At 49.4% G+C, this 20,640-nt stretch overlaps 1 protein-coding gene across 4 annotated transcripts in view; it reads left to right on the forward strand.

Moving 5' to 3' along the window:
* Positions 1–576: 576 nt before the first annotated feature.
* VWA5B2 (von Willebrand factor A domain containing 5B2) overlaps positions 577–20,640 on the forward strand; it is a 62,304-nt gene continuing 42,240 nt past the window's right edge. For 2 of the 4 annotated variants that reach the window (XM_077348209.1, XM_077348212.1), the window contains exons 1-2: positions 4,812–5,157; positions 6,302–6,381. The gene's annotated coding sequence lies outside the window, so the exon portion shown is untranslated. Of the gene's footprint in view, positions 705–4,811; positions 5,158–6,301; positions 6,382–20,640 lie in introns of those variants that run through there. The other 2 variants (XM_077348210.1, XM_077348211.1) reach the window with 2 other exon arrangements.

Raw genomic sequence — 20,640 nt, forward strand, 5'->3', positions numbered from 1 at the left:
TGCAGAACTCAGACAGTCCTGACGGGGCCCACAGTTCGTCCAGGAGCTCATTCCACCAGGTAGGGCCCAGGACCGAAAAGGCCCTGGCCCTGGTCAAGGCTAGGCACATCTCCCAGGGCCCCAGGGCCGTCAGCAGATTGAGACCCGCAGAATGAAGTGCCCTGAGGGGGGCATAAGGAGGTAGGCGGTCCCATAGGTCTCTGCACTTAAAATGTTGTGGAAGGATTATTACAGCTGAGATATTATAACACACGAGTTTGGGAAGAAGAAAGGAAAGCAATAGCGCCCATACCAGGACATCCAGGGGAAAAGAAAGCCATAATGTATGTTGGTAGGCTTCTTCTTCTTCTTCTTCTTCTTCTTCTAGTTGCTGAAAAAGGGTGGAGGTGAGAAATCTCTGTAGTGGAGGTGAGAAATCTGTGTAGTGTGATATGCAGAGCACCCCAGAGAGAATTCCCTCTTTAGTGTGTGCTGCACCCTTTAGAGAGGTTAACGGGGAGTCTCGAGATTAACTGGTCTGCTAATGTGGGCTTTTCTAATGAGCTTGGCGTGCCGGCTGCTGAGTGGCATTCTCAAGGAAATGTGTGTTCACCGGGGAGGCTGGCAGCCTAGGAAAAATGGCTTCTTGTGCTGGAGTCAGCAGAATATTTCTCCTCTCAGACCCAGTAGTATGAATTGTGTGGCCACATGGAGCAGCATAACAGGTCAGCAACAAGTCAACTTGTGTTGTGTTCTTCCTGCTGTGTGTGTGCGTTTTTTCCTAGAGTAGTGGAGTCTGAGAATACCTCTGCTTTTGGGGGAAACCTCCTTGTTGTTAAATAGACAAGATGATAATGCAGGGGTCCAGTAAAAAGCCATGTTGGTCTCAACAAAACAGAAAAGGGACAACTAGCTTGGATGGTAGCACTTCTGTGTCTTCAAACATGGAAGTGCCTCAGATTTGACAACACTCCTCCCTGGACCATCAGCAAAGGGTAGGATTGCCAAATCCTGGTTGGGGAACTCGTGGAAATTTGGGGCTAGAACTGGCAGGGGCTCATGGAAATTGTAGTCCCTAGACATCTGGAGGGCCGCAGGTTGACTACCCCTGCATTAGAGTAACAGCTGCAGCCATGGTTCAGAAACCGCTGTCAATATCTCACAGCAGACAACGTGGAAGCATCTGAAACAAGCGCATGTATGTTGTGTTAGTACAACTGGGCTGGCTTGAAATAACAACCTCTTTGCGACAAACAGGAGTGTCAAGGGTGTTCCAGCCACTCCCATTTGAGTCATTACCCAGGGACTACTGAAATTCTTCAGATGGATGGGCTCAAGAAGTGAAGCCACAGCTTTCACTTTGCGAGATCTGAGCAAGGCTGTCAAGCATAGGATGGTTAATTTACAGAGGCGCCATAAACTGGAAGTGATGGCATGTAACATGCACAACAAAATGTTAGAAAAGAGCAAGAGTCCCAGAGCACCTTTGTTGTTGTTGTTAGGTGCAAAGTCGTGTCCGACCCATCGCGACCCCATGGACAATGATCCTCCAGGCCTCCCTGTCTTCTACCATTCCCCGGAGTCCACTTAAGTTTGCACCTACTGCTTCAGTGACTCCATCCAGCCACCTCATTCTCTGTCGTCCCCTTCTTCTTTTGCCCTCAATTGCTCCCAGCATTAGGCTCTTCTCCAGGGAGTCCTTCCTTCTCACGAGGTGGCCAAAGTATTTGAGTTTCATCTTCAGGATCTGGCCTTCTAAGGAGCAGTCAGGGCTGATCTCCTCTAGGACTTTTTGTATTCTCGCTTCTTCAGATTAGCTAGAATGTGAGTCCATCTGTCCTATATATTAGGAAGGGGAGTGATTTCAGATGCCAAATGCCATTAGCAGGATAATGACAATAGCAGGCGCGACTGATTTAGGTGCAGGGGAGTAGTAGGTGTGCAGAAATCATCACTGGTAATAAGACAGAAAACCCAGGTCTTGATTCAGTCCAGGAGGATACATTGTCTTGCACTTCATTATCAGTTGCAGTTCAGCAGTATTTCTTTCTAATCTCCCTTGTGAAATTCCTTTCTAAGAGAACTGTTATTCTTAGGTCAGCAACTGAATATCTTGGAAGGTTAAAATGTCCCCCCACTGGGTTTTGAATGAAATTTTGACTTATGCATATATATGTTTTGTTTTTCATTCTAGCCCAGCATTTGTCAAAGACACATAAACACATGAAACTGCCTTAAATTGAATCAGACCTCTGGTCCATCCAAGTCAATATTCTCCACTCTGATTGGCAGTCTCAGCCAGAGGTCTTCCACCTCAACCAGCCACCCCATCTGATTATATAGGGAGATGCCGGGGATTGAACCTGGGACCCTCTGCATGTAAAGTACATGTTCTGCCACTGAGTCACAGCTTGTCCCCCAAATGAACATTCCTCAGTGAACTTTTCTGGGTTCCTATGTTGATAACAAGCATTGTTGCTTTTTCTTTAAAACATAGTTGCCGTGTGTTCTCCAAATACTCAAAATATGCACCATCATGGAATTTGATAGGTCCTCCAGTGTGCACTCCAATTTCAGCAGTTCTGAGCCTTCTGGATATTGCATGATTCTCACGCTCTGGGGGCGTCAAAGGGATAATCAGAATGTAAGGATTGTCTTCCGGGATTTTACCAAAGTTCCATCTGTCTCAAGAGGTTAGGTCGATTAGCCTGGCAGTCTTTGCACACAGGGTATGAAGGTGAAAGCTGTTCCACGTTCTTTATGTCTTTGAGCACTGAGATTCCATTTCCCAAACCAGGGGTCACGGAATGAGTGCCTTGAATGTGTGTGTCTAACCCTCTTTTTAAATAAAATCAGAGTCCAGTAGCACCTTTAAGACCAACAAACATTTATTCAAGGCGTGAGCTTTCGAGTGCTTGCATAAATAAATCTTTGTTGGTCTTAAAGGTGCTACTGGACTCTGATTTTATTGTTGGTCTTAAAGATGCTACTGGACTCTGATTTTATTGTGCTACTTCAGACCAACACGGCTACTCATTTGAACCTCTTTTTAAAGCCACTTTCACCAGTGGATATCGTAAAAGCAGCTCTGGCTTTGTCCCACAGTTTATATCCATGCCCCAAAGTATATGCTGTGTAGGTTGTTAGCCTCCATGTGGTGGCCGGAGATCTCCTGGGTGTTGGAACAGACAATGTCTGGTGTACAAAGAGAAGAACAGAAGAAGGCCCTGAAGGGGGCAGCAAGAAGACTGTAAGTTAGGTCAGAGAGTTCAGGACCTTTCTACCTATTAAGTGTGCTTTCTTGTCTGTCCCAAGATTGCTACTCTTAGGGCAATTTCCTCCTTCTTCTCGGAAGCTTCTCCTCTTTCTCTCCCTCTCCTTAGGTAGCCATGTAGAGCAGACGCCTGTCCCTATCTCTCCCTGCACTATCACAGTATGCCGTTCCATAAATAAATCCTTTTATCTCCTTTATCCTAAAATACAGCGTGTGCATATCTGTGACTTATTTACCCTGCTAACACTTGGATCCCAGCTGCTCTGATCTGAGATCTGGTGCAAATTGCCACTTTGGAAGGTGGACTCTGGCATTATAACCCCTTGATGAAGTCCCTCCCCTTCCCAAATCCGGTCTTCGTCAGGCTCAACCATCAAACATCTCCAGGTATCTCCCAGTCCAAAACTGGCACCCCAGAGGGTATGATTAGTCAGGAAATAGGGTGGCCAGTGGCAGGGGAAAAGGACTGCCGGATCCCTGATAAGAAACTCCTGGAGATTTGGAAGGATGGGTATCCCAGGCTGGGTACAATGGCATATGAGTCCACCCTCCAAGGCAGGGCTAGTCAAACTGCGGTCCTCCAGATGTCCATGGACTACAATTCCCATGCGCCCCTGTCCATGGACATCTGGAGGGCTGCAGTTTGACCACCCCTACTCCAAGGCATCCACTTTCTCCAGTAAAACTGATAGATGTAGTCTGGAGATAAGCTATAATTTTGGGGATTCCCAAAATTTCCAGTTTCCACCTGGAGCCTGGCCTCCCTCGCAGGAAAGACGCCTTCCAGGCAACTCTCAGCTTTGGTTTCTTGGAGCACAATTTTGAACTGTTGAGCTATGGACAAGTTTCCCAAAGCAAGTTGAAAGCTCTGAAGCTGATTTGGTTTCCTTCCAGCACCTGCAGTGGTGCTTTTTCTCTGCTCTTTGCTTCCCCGTCCTTTTCAAAGAAGAGGAAGAAGAAGAAGAGTTGGTTCTTATATGCCGCTTTTCCCTACCCGAAGGAGGCTCAAAGTGGCTTACATTCACCTTCCCATTCCTCTCCCCACAACAGACATCCTGTGAGGGAGGTGAGGCTGAGAGAGCCCTGATATTCCTGCCCGGTCAGAACAGTTTTATCAGTGCCGTGGCAAGCCCAAGGTCACCCAGCTGGCTGCATGTGGGGGAGCGCAGAATCGAACCCGGCATGCCAGATTAGAAGTCCACACTGCTAACCACTACACCAAACTGGCTCTCAAAATATTCCAAATTCTGCAAAAAGCCGCACATATGCTGATTAAAAACCCCCCAGCATGCTCTGTTTTTAAAAGCTGCATTTTTAAAATCCTATCCCAGGCTGCAGATTCTGGAGGCTCTTGGGCCAGTGTGCAGTTGTTGAGTTGAGGCTTATGTTACTGCTCCGGACAACACCCGGTGTTTTGTCCCCGGTAGATCCTTTTTGAGATTTTCACCCTGTTCCTCAACTACCGCTGGCTGGACGCCAGGCAGGCCTGAGCAGAAGCAAGACAGCACTCGCTCTGAGCTCTCTGTTCCCTTTTCCGGGCTGCCGGATTGGGTGGATAGCTGGCCCTTTAACTAGGCTGAGCTTGGAGCCGCTCAGTTGCCTTACTTCTGGCTCTGAGGAACCAGAGGGGGAGAGAGAGAGAGAGCTGCTACTGCACTGAGGAAGGCTGTGCTAGAGAGAGTCTGCAGAGGGAGGGAGGGAGAGAGAGAGAAGAGGAGTATGTATGTAAGCAAGACATTCAAGGAGGGAGAGACCTGCCAATTATCTTCTTGCAGATAGAACGGCAGAGGCGAAGGTCTCTGTCCAGATGGCCAGGAGCCCATAGAGAAATGTGCTGATTTCATCCCCATGAACCCCTCGTCAACCAGGTTCCGCTTGCATTGCAGACGCGTCCCGTTCTCCAGGTAAGCTCTGACATCCAGTTCTGTCGGGTAACTTTGCAGGGCAAGCAAAAGAGTGGGTGGAGCTCACTAGTATTGGGAGACCAGCAGCTAGCTGGGACCCTGATTTATTTTGGGGGGTGGGGGGAACCTCTGGTGCGCCAGATGTGCCTGGCCTGCCCCTGAGAACAGAATAACTTCATCTTCCCACCGTTTCCCATCCCGTTGCTTTAAAAAAATGGCTTCGCAAAGAGGATATCTCCTTTTTGTCCCAATGACCAAGAGACCCATATAGCTGACGTGACCCACATTTTGCCAGTGGGAAAGGCAGCCAATGAAACATGGCCCATCAGCCGTTCAGCTGTGCAGGCAGTCGCTCCCACTGCTGCATTATAGACAGACCCACACTTTATGGATTGAACATGGGCCGTATTAATAATTTACCCTAACCCATCATGCTATATTCATAAACATCCCCGGCCCTTCTGTTACGTCTTTAACCAGAGGCAGGTAGGACTCTAAAGTGGTCCTTCTGATCAGCAGCCTTTTGGATACCAGCTGCTGGGTTGGAGGTTCCCCAGACAGATTCTCTTCATTTTCCTGGAAGCTGACACACGAGGCCAAATTGTATGCACTGCAGATACGATCAGACATTTAGTAGTTCTAGTAAGAACGATCAAGGTGTTCACCCATCTTCTTGGGGAAGGAAGTCTCCCAGGTCAAACTCCTGGCTCTGTGCAGCTTTTGACATGACGGAAGGGCACCAGTCCAGAGCAACGCTGGCAGGGGTTTCCTTTGATTTGTGGCTCTTGCGTCCTTTCTTTTAAAAGATATTTTTCTCTCCTGCTCCGGCTGAGTGGTAGAGCTGAGAGCAGATGGTGGATCTCAGCCAGAGCCTGACGTGCGTGTTGTGACTGTTGGTGTCAGCGTGTCCAAAAGTTTACCTATTTTAGACCTCCTGTTAGCCAGTTGGGAAAGGGTTCCATGAATAGATGTACAATGATGTGCTTGGGATTCTGAGTGGCCTCATGTTGTAGGAAGGAGACGGAATTCTTTGGGGGGGAAGGTGTATATGTCCAGGTGTGCTTAGTGTTGTAAGGGCAGACTCCAGGCGGCCTGCGGGGTGCCTTGGATAATCCCTGTTCAGCCTAATGTCCTTATCTCACAGCCGTGGAAAGAACTATTTCATCAGTTTGTGTTGGCGACCTGCTGTTCCCGTCTCTGCTCCATCTTCCGGCTGCTGAGAAGGTAAGCTAGACTCTTCCCGTATCTTTCTTCACTTGTTGCTGCGCTTACTCGGTCGTTTCTGCGGGGCTGTTCGTGGGAATGGGTTTTCCATCTGTACTAATGAGACTGCCTGTGTTCATAGCACAGTGTGGGTGATGGTTTATCTTGGGGGCATCTTGTCTGGAGCTCAGGAAATCGTGGGGAAGTGTTGAGTGAAACTAAACCAGAATGGACCTAAAGGTAAAGGTAAAGGTCTCCCCTGTGCAAGCACCGGGTCATGTCTGACCCTTGGGGTAACGCCCTCTAGCGTTTTCATGGCAGACTCAATACGGGGTGGTTTGCCAGTGCCTTCCCCAGTCATTACCATTTACCCCCCAGCAAGCAAGCTGGGTACTCATTTTACCGACCTCGGAAGGATGGAAGGCAGAGTCAACCTTGAGCCGGCTGCTGGGATCAAACTCCCAGCCTCATGGGCAGAGCTTTCAGACTGCATGTCTGCTTCCTTATCACTCTGCGCCACAAGAGGCTCTTAGAATGGACCTAGTCAAAGCCTAATAATAATTAATTTGGTGTGCCGCCCTTTCCCTGACTGCCTCAGGGCCGCTCACAACAAATGCAATGGCTCCTGTTGGCAGCAGAGGATAGGACCCACAGTAATGGTTTTAAACTATGTGTAGAACTGTACCAGATACATATCAGAAACCAAAAATCCCCAGAGTAGTTCAGCATTGGAGTCAGCTGCCTAAGGAGGTGGTGAGCTCCCCCTCACTGGCAGTCTTCAAGCAGCAGCTGGACAGAGACTTATCCTGGATGCTTGAGGCTGATCCTGCACTGAGCAGGGGGTGGACTAGATGGCCTCTATGGGGCCTTCCCACTCTAGGATTCGAAAACAGTCCAATCGTAAATTACATCTATGATAAATTATTAACCACACAAATTAAGTATTAAAAGCAATTTAAAAGCCACCTCTTTTTTTTTTTCAAAATATACCATTACAGAGGGGGGCTAACCAGTACTGAGAGAGTTTAGGAGACTGGATGGATTCTCAGGTAGGGATCCCAATATTGTCAGTGTTGTTTTCCTGCCCTCCATCATAGGCCTGGCAGAATAGCTCAGTCTTACGGGCCCTGCGGAGCTGTTTTAAGTCCTGCAGGACCATGATCTCATGAGGTACAGAGGTCCACCAGTCTGGTAACAGGATCGAAAAAGCCCTGACCCTGGATGGGGCCAGTTATACCTCTTTGGGGCTGGGGACCCTAAGGAGATTTCAGTTGCTTGACCCTCTAGCAGACACAGCAGAAGAGGCAGTCCTGTAGATACAAGGGTCCCAGACCATATAGGGCAGGGGTAGTCCAACTGCGGCCCTCCAGATGTCCATGGACTACAATTCCCATGAGCTCCTGCCAGCATTCGCTGGCAGGGGCTCATGGGAATTGTAGTCCATGGACATCTGGAGGGCCGCAGTTGGACTACCCCTGATTTAGGGCTTTGAAGGTGAGAGTCAGGTGGTAGGACAGTTTACATGGATATATTAATTTATTCTACTTCTTTTATGCCCCCACTTTTTCCTCCCTGGGGACTTTTCTGCACGCCCAGCAGAGGCTCTACCACTGAGCCACGCTCACTCCACAGACTCCCATGACGAAATAGGGGTTTGAACCTGGGTGCCCCCGATCCTGGTCCAACTCTCTCCTGCAGGCTACTATTTCTGTTCATAAAGGGTGCAGTAAAATCATTCATAGAATGTATTTATCATGGGGCAGGAGTGTAATGTAGCCAGGAGATCCTAAAGGCCGTCTGGCTGCCAAGCAAGAGAAATTTGGAGGTGGTTTGCCCATACCTGCCTCTGCACTATGGCCCTAGTGTTTCTTGGAGGTCTCCCATTCCAGCCAGGGCTGACCCTGCTTAGGTCAAAACATTGAATGGAATTGGGCTCCCTTGAGCTACCAGGCTGGGGGTAGAATAAATGAACAATCTGAAACTAATATAAAGGAACAAATAGTCACCACAAATGAGATTGAAGACAGCAGCCTTCTTTCAGGAGAAGGCACTGCCGGATCAATAGAGAGCCCATTCCATAGGATATAATGGAGGGATGGGGGCACCCTCTTTGGAAGGCCCAAGAAGTGGACCCCTTGGACCAATCATTCTGAAATTTGGAGGGGAGTCAGAGAAGAGCCTCCTGGAGCTACCCTGAAAGTTTGAAGGCGCTACTCCAAACCCCAACCCCCCCCCCAGGCCCCTGGGAAAGGCGGGAATGGAGGAAGGGGATTGGTTGCCTGGCTTGATTGACATACGGCATTGCAGACCCTGTTCATTAAGCTTGCCAAACTCTTGATGGGATCTGGAGATCCCTCCGGTGACAGGGATTAGCATCCCTGGAGAAAATGGCTGCTCTGAAGGAAGGGTAGATTCTGCCATTATATCCCAGTGAGGTCCTTCCCTTCTCTTTCCCTGGGCTCTATTCCCAAAATCCCTACGAATTTGCCAACCCAGAGCTGGCAACCCTAACTGTTCAGCTTGGGCTCAACTAGCAGCACCCGCTGCAGACTTCAGCTCAACAATCATCCATCAGTGGCAGCAGTTGAACAGGCAACAATATCATCGCTGAAGGCTCTCAGCTGAGTGGCCCCGATTGCACAGGCAGAGCGACAGAGGCCTGGCTCTACTTGCTCCCAACCACCAGAAGCCCTCCGGGTCAGCAGCACACTGGGACCTTCCCCAGGACAGCAATCTATTATTTACACCACCTGTACCCCACCTGGCTCCCCAATGGGACCCAAGGCAGCCAGTGATCCTCTGTGGCACAAGGGGGTGGGGATTCAAACCCGGGTCTCCCAGGCACTAGTCAGATGAAAACTGAACACTCATTCACTGAGCACATAGCCCTGGCCTAGGCTACAAGATTTCACCAGGCACTGCTGCCCATGTGCATCTCTCCAGCCATGGGGACTAGGGAAAGGGTTGAATGAATACAGAAAGATAAATCCTTGACCAGACTCTGAATTTCATACTTGCTCAGAGATGTCACGATAAAGCAGCAGATGCAGAACACATGAAGGGGCTCTTCCACTGAGCCAGCGACCCTCCTAGAACCCTGGCAAAGGGCATATATGTGCTTAGGGTGTCTGTTGTGGGGAGAGGAAAGGGAAGGCGATTGTAAGCCACTTTGAGACTCTTTGGGGAGAGAAAAGCGGCATATAAGAACCAACTCTTCTTCTTCTTCTTCAGTAATCTCAGGGCTCTCTCAGCCTCACCTCCCTCACAGGGTGTCTGTTGTGGGGAGAGGAAAGGGAAGGCGAATGTAAGCTGCTTTGAGACGCCTTCAGGTACAGAAAAGCAGGATATAAGAACCAACTCTTCTTCTTCTTCTTCAGTAATATCAGGGCTCTCTCAGCCTCATCTCCCTCACAGGGTGTCTGTTGTGGGGAGAGGAAAGGGAAGGCGACTGTAAGCCACTTTGAGACTCCTTTGGGTAGAGGAAAGCGGCATCTAAGAACCAACCTTATAATTATTTCTTTGGTTGTGGGTCAGTGACTGTTTCAAGCAATTGTAACGCTTTTATATCTTGACCTCTATGCCAACAACAGATGTGAAGTCCTGGGCTATTCTACCCGCAATTTTTCTATTTTTAGCTTGCAGAAAGGAGCAGTGGAAATGGAACAAACCAGGAAACAGGTTTATCTTTTGCAACATTAAAACAGATAAGGGAGAGCACTGTCTTGTTTCAACATTCTGCTTCCAGCAATGGCCGGCTAGATGCCTCTCGGCCCTCGTAAGCAGAGAACAACGAAAGTTTATTTAATTATGTATGAGGCGGAAAAAGTGAACCCAGAGGACTTTGTCCCATCATCCTAGAATGTGCAACAAAACTCATGGGGACAATAGTCTCACTACAGGCAACAAGGACAGATTCACAGGGCATTACCTTGTGGAACTGACTGCCACAGGATACAGTGACGGCCACTGTTTTATGAGATTCAGAAGGGGTTTAGACCAGTGGTCCCCAACCTTTTTATCACTTGGGACCACTCAATGCTTGACAATTTTACTGAGGCCCGGTGGGGGGGGTAGTTTACTCCTCTGCTCTCAACCACTGCCCTGACGCTCTCTGATCGCTATGGTAATGTTTAAACATCCCTTCAAAATAAGATACAGACACCCCACAACAATGAACATAAGGAACATTTTATTTTCATGGAAATTTTAACTCATGACAATGACAAATCAATGGGAACCCTGAGCTTGTTTCTCTGCAACGAGAGAGTCCCATCGGGGAGTGATGGGAGACAATGCCACCCGAAGTGTGTTGTAAAGGGCCGGGGGGGATGAAGTAAAGGGCCGGGGAGGGGGAGAAGGCGTCCTTCGGGGCCCACCTCCAATTAGTCCATGGACCACATGTGGTCCACGGCCCACAGGTTGGGGATCGCTAGTTTAGACTATTTGGAGGAAGCATCAAAGGGAGGTTTTGGTCCCTATAACTTGCCTGTAGGCCTCCCAGCAGCTTCTACCAGACTGCTGTGTGAAATAGGATGCTGGGCTAGACAGAACATTGGTCTCAACCAATATGGCGGGTCTTATGTTCTTGACTGCTTTTGTCCCCATTATTTACTGACCACCCCCCAGTCAGGGCAGAGAATCCCTGCCCTGAATTCCCATCTCGCTGCTGATTCTTGAAATTCTCTGGTCCCAAACCCTTTAGAGCAGGGGTAGTCAAACTGCGGCCCTCCAGATGTCCATGGACTACAATTCCCAGGAGCCCCCTGCCAGCGAATGCTGGCAGGGGCTCCTGGGAATTGTAGTCCATGGACAACTGGAGGGCCGCAGTTTGACTACCCCTGCTTTAGAGTTTCAAAGGTTAAAAATGAGCGCTTAGAATTAGGCTGATGTAATGCGATTTGAATAGATTTTTTTCCTGCCTGCAGATAGCTACGCTCTAGATCAATTGTGGTTGCTGGGAACTGTTCAAAGGCAACCTCCACATGCGGTGCATTGCAATAATCCTATCTGGAAGGCAACAAGAGGCATAACTGCAGCAGGTCAGAATTCTTCAGGAAGGGTTGCCCTGGTATACCAGCCTAAGTTGGTAAAAGACATTCTTGAGCATTCAGGATCAGTGAAGAATCCCCAAACTATCAACCTGGACTTTTCCAGACAGGTTGACCCCCACCTCCAAGATTAGCCACACTCTCACTAAGTCCGTGTCTAGCTTGACAGAGCTAAGCTTTAATTTGCTCACCCACCACTGCATTAGGCACTAGTTAAGCAAATCCACTCCTAGAGGAGATCAGCCCTGACTGCTCTTTAGAAGGCCAGATCCTGAAGATGAAACTCAAATATTTTGGCCACCTCATGAGAAGGAAGGACTCCCTGGAGAAGAGCCTAATGCTGGGAGCGATCGAGGGCAAAAGAAGAAGGGGACGACAGAGAATGAGGTGGCTAAATGGAGTCACTGAAGCAGTAGGTGCAAACTTAAATGGACTCCGGGGAATGGTAGAGGACAGGAAGGCCTGGAGGATCTTTGTCCATGGGGTCGCGATGGGTCGGACACGACTTCGCACATAACAACAAGCAAATCCACAACCTGCGCAAAGCCTGAGAACAAAGTGATAGAGCAGAATGTCACCTGCATACTGGTGACACTGCGGCAATATCAGATGACCATCTCCAGCAACTTCACATAGGTACTAAAGTATTATAGGAAATATATTTACTTCATTTATAATATTCAGGCACCCCCACCCCCAACGGCAATCTCTTGGCACCTCTGTTTGGCCCATTCTTCTCAAGGGCCAGCTCCTTAGAGCAGCCTTTCTCAACTTTTTTACTTTTGAGGACCCCCTGAAATATTCTTCAGCCTTTGAGAAGCCTGATCGTGCAGAAGATGGTTGAGAAGAATAGCTGCGGACACGCCCATCCAGGGCCCCTCTCCTTCCCACCCCCTTTAGGTCTATCGTTGGCCATTGTGGGAGGGTGGGTCGACATGACCGTATATTTATCATTCGATAAATGTCTAACAAAATTTTTGAAATATATAAAAAATTAACTCCCACCCATTCACAAAACCTGCAATTGATCAGTTTGGACAATGCCAAGATTTTATTTTACCTTTGACAACGTAGCTTGGCGGTTGCGTTGCAATGTGGACTGCGCCATTTAAAAGAAGAAATTACTCAGAGCAGGTAATGGAGAGGGGAGGGGAGGTACGAGGGCCGGACAACATTGTAGATACTGTCGCGCCTTCCCCCTCTATACAGGCTTGCCCCTGGTTGCTCACTGATAAGACGCAAGATAAAAAGTGGCAAATCCACTTTCTGCAATTTCCCTCTTCCCAAGGCAAATCTAGGCAAAATGCAAGCCAGCTCCTGGACAGCCTCAGGATGCAGGCGACATCATCTAAAACCTGCCAGCAACCAGAGGCTGTCCAGAGGCAGATTCCGCATGTGGAAATGGTTTGAGTAAAGATCGTCATAACAGGTCCCCTACCTCTTGCATAGAATAGCAGCTTAGCAGGAAATGATGTGTCCATAACACAGGAACTATAGAATTTCCCCCTATTTATTATTCATCCAGTCCAGAGCAGAAATTCCCAATTAAACCATATATAATTTGAGCAGAGCTGGAAACAATCTCTAATTTGTCCCTGGAACCTAAAAACAGACCCACACCCCTAACAGATAATGTGCAGGCTGCTGGAATAGCTTCCTGTGCCCAGAAAGGGGGTCTAATTACTCTAAATCAGGGGTAGTCAACCTGTGGCCCTCCAGATGTTGATGGACTACAATTCCCATGAGCCCCTGCCAGCATTTGCTGGCAGGGGTCATGGGAATTGTAGTCCATCAACATCTGGAGGGCCACAGGTTGAGGATCCTTGCTCTAGATTACATTGACCTCGCCTTTCCACCCACCTGGCTTGGCTGCTACTGAACTGAAAATCCAGGTGGACCTAATTGGGAAAAATATTCTCCTCTCCCACTCAAATCTCCATAATCCAGGCTATCTGAGTCTGCTCATCCTGGATGATAGATTTCCACTTTACCCACCCAACAATTAACAGTAATGTTAGATCAGATAGGGCAGGTGGTTTGAAAGCTAGTGATAGCTGTGCTGCCAGAGAGAAAGAGAAGAGCCTGGTCTGTTTAGCCTGGAGAGAAGTTGATTAAGAGGGAGATGTGATGGTTGTCTTCAAATACTTGAAGGGCTGCCACATAAAGGCGGGAGCAGTTGTTTTCTGTTGGCCCAGAGGGTTGGACCAGAACCGATGGGTTGCAATTAATTCAAAAGAATATTCAGCTAAACATCCGGAAGAAGTTCCTGACAGTGAGAGAGTTTCCTCGGTGGAACAAGCTTCCTCAGGAGGTGGTGGGTTCTTCTATGGAACTTTTAAAGCAGCGGCTGGATAGCCATCTGACAGAAATGCTGATTCTGGGAACTTAGGCAGATGGTGAGTGGGTGGGCAGAGGAGATTGTGTCTGAGCTTGGCTCTTGTGACCCTTTCTTGCTTGCCCAGGGAAATGCCAATCACAACTTTGGGGCTGAGAGGCGAATTTCCTCCAGGCCAGATTGGCCAGGGATGCTGGCTTGGAGGGGTGGGCATCATCTGGGCATGGAATCACATTCACTGTGGGTAGGGAGGTAATTGTGAGTTTGTTGCATTGTGCAGGGCTAGATGGACTAGATGACCCTGGAGGTACCTTCCAATTCTATGATTCTAAGAACAAAAAGGAGAGCAGGTCTGATCTCCCAGCCCCTCATCTGACCCTGCCTCCCACACTGCTGTATATCTCCTTCTGCTGTATGTGCCCTCGGAACCCCCTAGACATCACCTAAAAAAGAAAACACACAATCTTTTCCCATCATGTATCACAGCACCGGGATAACTGGTGGGCAGGACTGTCAAGTCACAGCTGAATTATGGCAACCCCATGCAACCCTGAGTCTATTGAGAAGGACAGGTTACAAGAATTATTGTCATTATTATTTTCAAAGATGGTGAAGGGTTTGGAGACGAAGACGTATGAAGAAAGGTTGGGGGAACTTGGTCTGTTTAGGACTGAGAGGGGATCTGATAACCATCTTCAAGTACTTAAAAGGCTGCCATGTAGAGGATGGAGCAGAGATGTTCTCTCTTGCCCCGGAGGGACAGACCAGAATGAATGGGATGAAATTAATTCAAAAGAAATTCCGTCTAAACATTCGGAAGAAGTTCCTGACAGTTAGAGCGGTTTCTCAGTGGAACAGGCTTCCTTGGGAGATGATGCGTTCTCCATCTTTGGAAATTTTTAAGCAGAGGCTACATGGCCATCTGACGGAGAGGCTGATTCTGTGAAGGCTCAAGGGGTTGGCAGATGACAGTGGAGGAGCAAGAGGGTATTGGTGTCCTGCATTGCACGGAGGGTTGGACTAGATGACCCAGGAGATCCCTTCCAACTCTATGATTCAAGGCAAGAGATGAACAGGAGTGGTTTACCAGTGCCTGCCTCTGTATAGAGATCCTTCATTGTCTCCCAGTCTGGTTGTCTTGGACTAGTCACAGTTTTCTTATGGCTCAAGCAGATCTCTTAGAGCTCTCTCAGCTCCACCTACCTCACCTACCTCACGGACTGTTTGTTGTGGGGAGAGGATGAGCTGTTTGTAAGCCGCTCTGGGACTCCTTCAAGTAGTGAAAAGCAGGATATTGTGTGAATGTATACTTGTAGAGTCAAACAGTGTGGGGGGAGGGGTCTCGCACTCTATTTTAAAAGATTGTGCACTTGTCGTTGTTGTCGTCCCGTCCCCCCCCCTCCCCGCTTCTTAGGTAAGTGAAATACGATCTCTTGCTAGGATGAAAAAAGTACAAGTCCTGGAGCCTATAATCAATATATTAATGGCTCCTGTGTTCCCCAGGCCTGGAGGGAGATGAGAATCGCAAGGCGAAAACCCCTGAAGGTGTTTATTCATTACTGACTGCCTTGCAGCTGCCTGCATAGAATATGTAAAGACCAGATGGGGCCTGTTTACTTTGGTAGGATAAATGTAAAGGGTACCGTTGATTAAAAATAAAAAGCCGCCAGAGCTTCTGTGATAAGCCCTTAGTAAACAGTTCGGTCGAGCAGTAGCCAGTCAGCGTCAGGGCAAACTGCAGCGACGCCGTCAGCGTGGGGGTAAGCACCGGGGTCTTGAGAAGTTGTGAAGAGGGAAGATGCTTCTTCAGTGCCCCCCTGCAGGGTATCCTAAGGCTCTGAGGGTGGGAGGGAAAGCTTTTAAAGCCATCCTTGAGATCCCTAACCGCAGATCCTCTAAAACAGGGGTAGTCAACCTGTGGTCCTCCAGATGTTCCTGGACTACAATTCCCATGAGCCCCTGCCAGCGTTTGCTGGCAGGGGCTCATGGGAATTGTAGTCCATGAACATCTGGAGGATCACGGGTTGACTAACCCTGCTCTAAAAAGTGTTGAAGCAATACATCCCGATTTGAACATCGCATCCTAGAGACCAATTGCTTGTGCCTGGGAAGGGGTTCTAACTCCAGTGTGAGCCGTGGTTAAGAGCAGCAGCTTCTAATCTGGTGACCCTGGTTTGGTTCCCTGCTCCTCCTCCACATGCAGCCAGCTGGGTGACCTTGGGCCAGTCACAGTCTTGATAATGCTGTTGAGAGCGAGTGGTAATATCAAGGCTCAGCCTGACGGGGGTGTCTGTTTTAGGGAGAAGAACTGTAAGCCGTTTTGAGACTCCTTCTGGAAGAGAAAAGCGGGGGATAAAAATCAACTCTTCTTCCTCTTGCCTGATGAGACAACGGAGGGGAGCAGACAAGCATAGCCGCAAACTGTGATTATGCCCATTGTGGGCCAGCCTCTATTTGGTAGGACTTCTGAACGCAGCAGTTTCCAAGATAAGATCAAACAGCAGCTGAGAATCTCCTTTCACCCGCTTCCAACAACCTTCATCTTGTTAGCAGTTTAAATATGCAATGTGACGCAGCACCCGCTGCTTTCATTAAGGAGAGAAACAACTTTGTAAGGAAGGGAGGAGAGAGACAGTCCTAACTGTCTGACGGACCATTGTTCTTCTGGAGGCAGTCAGGGAGGAAGTGGGCTCAAAAGATCAGGAAGTCTCCAGTTGAGCCAATCGGGAGTCAATAGGAGATTATTTGAAAAATACCAGGAAATTCCCAGTCCAAATAGGCTACCTAATCACCTCTGTCGGGGATCCTTCATATCCGTCACTGGACTCGGACTTTGTTCTGTTGCTTCAGAGCAACATGGCAACCCACCAGAATCTATCCACAGGGAAAGTAGCTGAACCAAATTCAGGTCCAATGGCACTCGTAAGACCAACAGAATTTGATTCAAGTTATTCCTTCAGTTTCAAAGCATCTAAAGAAGTGTGCCTGCACAGGGAAGCTTCGACCCAGAAGTAAATTTTTTTGGTCTTCAGGGTGCCACTGACTCGGTTGAGCACTTCGGCTCGGTTCGGCCACCTGGGCGATTACGGGAGCCCATGGCGGCATGTAGGAGGCCAGCACCGTGACATGGAGAGGAGGGGCGGCCGTGCGCCAGCCAGTGGCCACATGAAGGCGCAGAGCTCTGTGCCTGTATGCAGCCGCTGGTTAGCGTGCTGCCCCTCCTCCCCTCTGCGCTTCGGTGATTGCCAAGGCGGCCGAACCATGCCGAAGCACTCAACACTACAAACCAACACAGCAAGCCCCCCTGCATCTATCTATAAAGGATACTGTGAGTCTAGGGGAAAGGAAGAGCCCTGTTTCAGTGGGAAAGGAAAGACATGCAGAAGGACATTGGAATGGTGCCAGTCAGCTGCACGTCGTAGCCATTGGCTGAACAACTGCGATGGCTGTTTCTTTCCGAACAGTTTTGAAATATTCATGAGTCTCTGAAGTGCTCTGAGAAAGGAGTTGCTAGTAAGCTGCATATGGGGCAAGTTGTTTTGGCTGGAAAACCCTGTAGAAAGAAAACCCCAGAATGGCTGCCAAATCTGACCATTTAGTGCCTGAGAGGGGCAGGAGGTGGTATTGCCAGCTTTGGCCTGGGAAATACCCAGAGATTTTGGAGAGGACATTGATTGCAGAAGGGGGGAGGGCATCTCAGCAGCCTCCAAAGCAGCAATTTTCTTCAGGGAAACTGACGTCTGCCATTTGGATATCAGTTTATTATTATTATTATTATTATTATTATTATTATTATTATTATTATTATTATTATTATTTAGATTTATAGCCCGCTGCTCCCCTAAGGCTCGTGGGGGGTAACAGCATCTAAAACCCCCCGATAAAAACCCCTAATACATACAAACGATCCTAATACATACACATCAACCAACCCTACATGGCGACAGTACCCAGGGAGGAGACCAGGGATAGCCTGAGCCTGAAGGACTGCAGAAGAGGGGGACCGGATCACACCGGGTGGCGCCGGCCTCAGCCATAAGCCTGGTGGAAGAGCTTCGTTTTGCAGGCCCTGCGGAAAGCTGGTAAATCCCGCAGAGCCCGCAGCTCTTCCGGGAACTCATTCCACCAGGTAGGGGCCAGCACCAAAAAGGCCCTGGACCTGGTCGAGGCCAGACGCGCCTCCCGGGGGCCAGGAACCACCAACATGTTAGTCCTCGCGGTGCGTAAGGCCCTGCGGGAGGCATAGGACATCAGACGGTCCCTCAAGAAATGCTGGGAGATCTCCAGATCTCACCTGGAAGTTGGCAGCCCTTGTGGAAGGTGATGTTGAGTAGGCCTTCCTTCCTTCCTTCCTTCCTTCAAATGCTCCTTCCTTCCTTCCTTCCTTCCTTCCTTCCTCCTTCCTTCCTTCCTTCCTTCCTTCCTTCCTTCCTTCCTTCCTTCCTTCCTTCCTTCCTTCCTTCCTTCCTTCCTTCCTTCCTTCCTTCCTTCCTTTGTACAGTCAAAATTCCAGATTCTGAGAGAACTGAAATGCTAGGTTGCAAGCAAAAAAGGCACATTTCACAATCCTCGGACAGACAGTCCAGGCGCACCTTTAAGACCAACAAAGTTTTATTCAAGGTATAAGCTCCTGTGCGCACGCACACTTCAACAGATATGCCACAGAAGCCTATACCTTGAATAGAAATTTGTTGGCCTTAAAGGTGCCACTGGATTCAAACTTTCTTCCGCTGCTTCGGACCAACACAATTACCCACCTGAATCTGGTCTCAGAATAGGGATGCCAGCTTCCAGGTGGAACCTGGAGATCCCCTGGATCTGCAGCCCATCTCCAGACCACAAAGATAAGTTCCTCTGGAGGAAGTGGACGCTTTGCAGGCGGGACTTTAAGGCAACTGAAGCCCTTGTCCTTCCCAGGTGCCATCCCCAAATCTCCAACCTCGTAACCCTACCCCCCCCATCCACCACAGTGGAAAGGGGTGTCACCCCAAGTGTCAAAGAGGGGGGAGAAGCTATGACCCTGATCCATGGTGGGGAAGGCACTGTGTGGGGCCCCTGGAAGCACAGGCCCCATAGCACATACTACATGTATAAACTGGCCCTGGTCGGATTCAGTATAGGAAGAAGATCTCTTTTTTGGGACCCTGCTTTTCACTACCCAAAGGAGTCTCCAAGCAGCTTACAACCGCCTACCCTTCCTTTTCCCACAACAGACACCCTGTGAGGGAGGTGGGGCTGGGATAGCTCTGAGAGAGCTGAGACTGGACCAAGGTCACCCAGCTGGCTGCATGTGGAGGAGGAATACGGGATCCATCCCAGTTCTCTAGGCCAGTGGTCCACAGTCCACAGTCCACCGGGCCACAACCCAGTACTGGGCCGCAAAGCCCTCGGCACCGGGCCACGGCTCCCTCTCCCCCCCCCACCGAGAAACTCGCCAGGCCACGAGCAAATCGGCCGCCAAAGCGGCTGATCAGCTTGCGACCCGGCAAGCTTCTTTCTGTGGGAGTGGGGGGAGAGGGAAGCGCGGCTGCCAGCGGTGCAAACGCACATGTGCAGCACATCCACACATGCGCATTTGAGTCCGTGGGGCCGCTAACGTGCATGCGTGGCAGGTCCGCACATGCGTGAAACTGCCGCAGGGCGCAACCCTGCATGCACAGATGTGCCGTGCATGCGTGTTTGCACGTGGGCTGCCGCACGTGGGCTGCCGCGCATACGCTGCGCCCGGATCGCCCTCCTCCCCCCACCGGTCCGCAATCCCCAAAAAGGTTGCGGAACTCTGCTCTAGGCTGGCAGATTTGTGTGCAGAAGAGTGAGATTCCAGTAGTGTCTTAGGGACCAGCAAAAAAATTTCAAGCAGAAGCTTTCCAGAGTCAAAGTGTACAGCTTGACTGTCTTGTGGGTCTCTAAGGTGCTCCAGGTCTGGAATCTAGTTCCTTGCTGGATTATTAATGTTCTTGACAGCACTGGGATTCTTTTTTTTTTTTTACCATTGCAGTGAACTTAACAAAAACGCCACCCCACTGTTTCAACAAGTCACCATTTGTGTTACAGACAGAAGCACAAACACGGCCTCTAAGTGTATTCAGGCCTGAGTGGTTTCTGCTTTGCCCAGTATCTCTGTTTGCTTTTCCATGCCATCTTTCACAGGAGGAGCAGCTGGCCAGAACTCTGCCAATGTAGCCATTCATCTATCACGCAAGGTCACCTGGAAACATGGATTACCCTGCTGTCCTTTCCAGTTGCCAGCCAAACCCAGGCTTTCTAAAACACCAAGAGGCTGGCTGGCTGGCTGGCTGGCTGGCTTCTAGAGGGTGGCCTCTCCTGCCCCTCCCCTCCCCAGCCACCCACGGAGGTTACCAGGGTGACTTATCCACGCACACAGATGGGCAAAAGGTACAGAGCAACCAAGATGAGAAAAGAGACTAGACTATTTGCCTGCGGATTATTTATTAACAGCAATAAATCTGAGGAGGGGGGGGGAAGCATCAAGTGCAAAATCCAGGCAACGTAAGGACCTCAGAGAAGCCATATTGAACCAGTCCAACGGCCCATCCAGTCCAACACTTGGTGTCACACAGTGGCCAAAAGTCAGGTGACACCATCACTCTCTCCAGTAAAGTTGCCAGCTCCAGGTTTGGAAATTCCTGGAGATTGGTTGGAGAGGCAGAGTCTGGGGAGGGTGTGGTTTCTGGAGGGGAGGGATTTCAGAAGGGTATGATGCCATGTTCCAAAGCAGCTGCTTTCTCCAGCAGAGCTGATCTCTGTCACCTGGATACGAGTTGTTATCCCAGGAGCTCTCCAGTTACCACCTGGAGGTTGGCAATCCTTCATCTCCAGTTAGGGGGATTGGTTCTGTGGCATTGCGCCCCATTAACCTTCCTCAGTTCTGCTCCT

Source organism: Paroedura picta, chromosome 8 (genome assembly GCF_049243985.1).
Source record: "Paroedura picta isolate Pp20150507F chromosome 8, Ppicta_v3.0, whole genome shotgun sequence".
Classification (NCBI taxonomy): Eukaryota; Metazoa; Chordata; class Lepidosauria; order Squamata; family Gekkonidae; genus Paroedura; species Paroedura picta.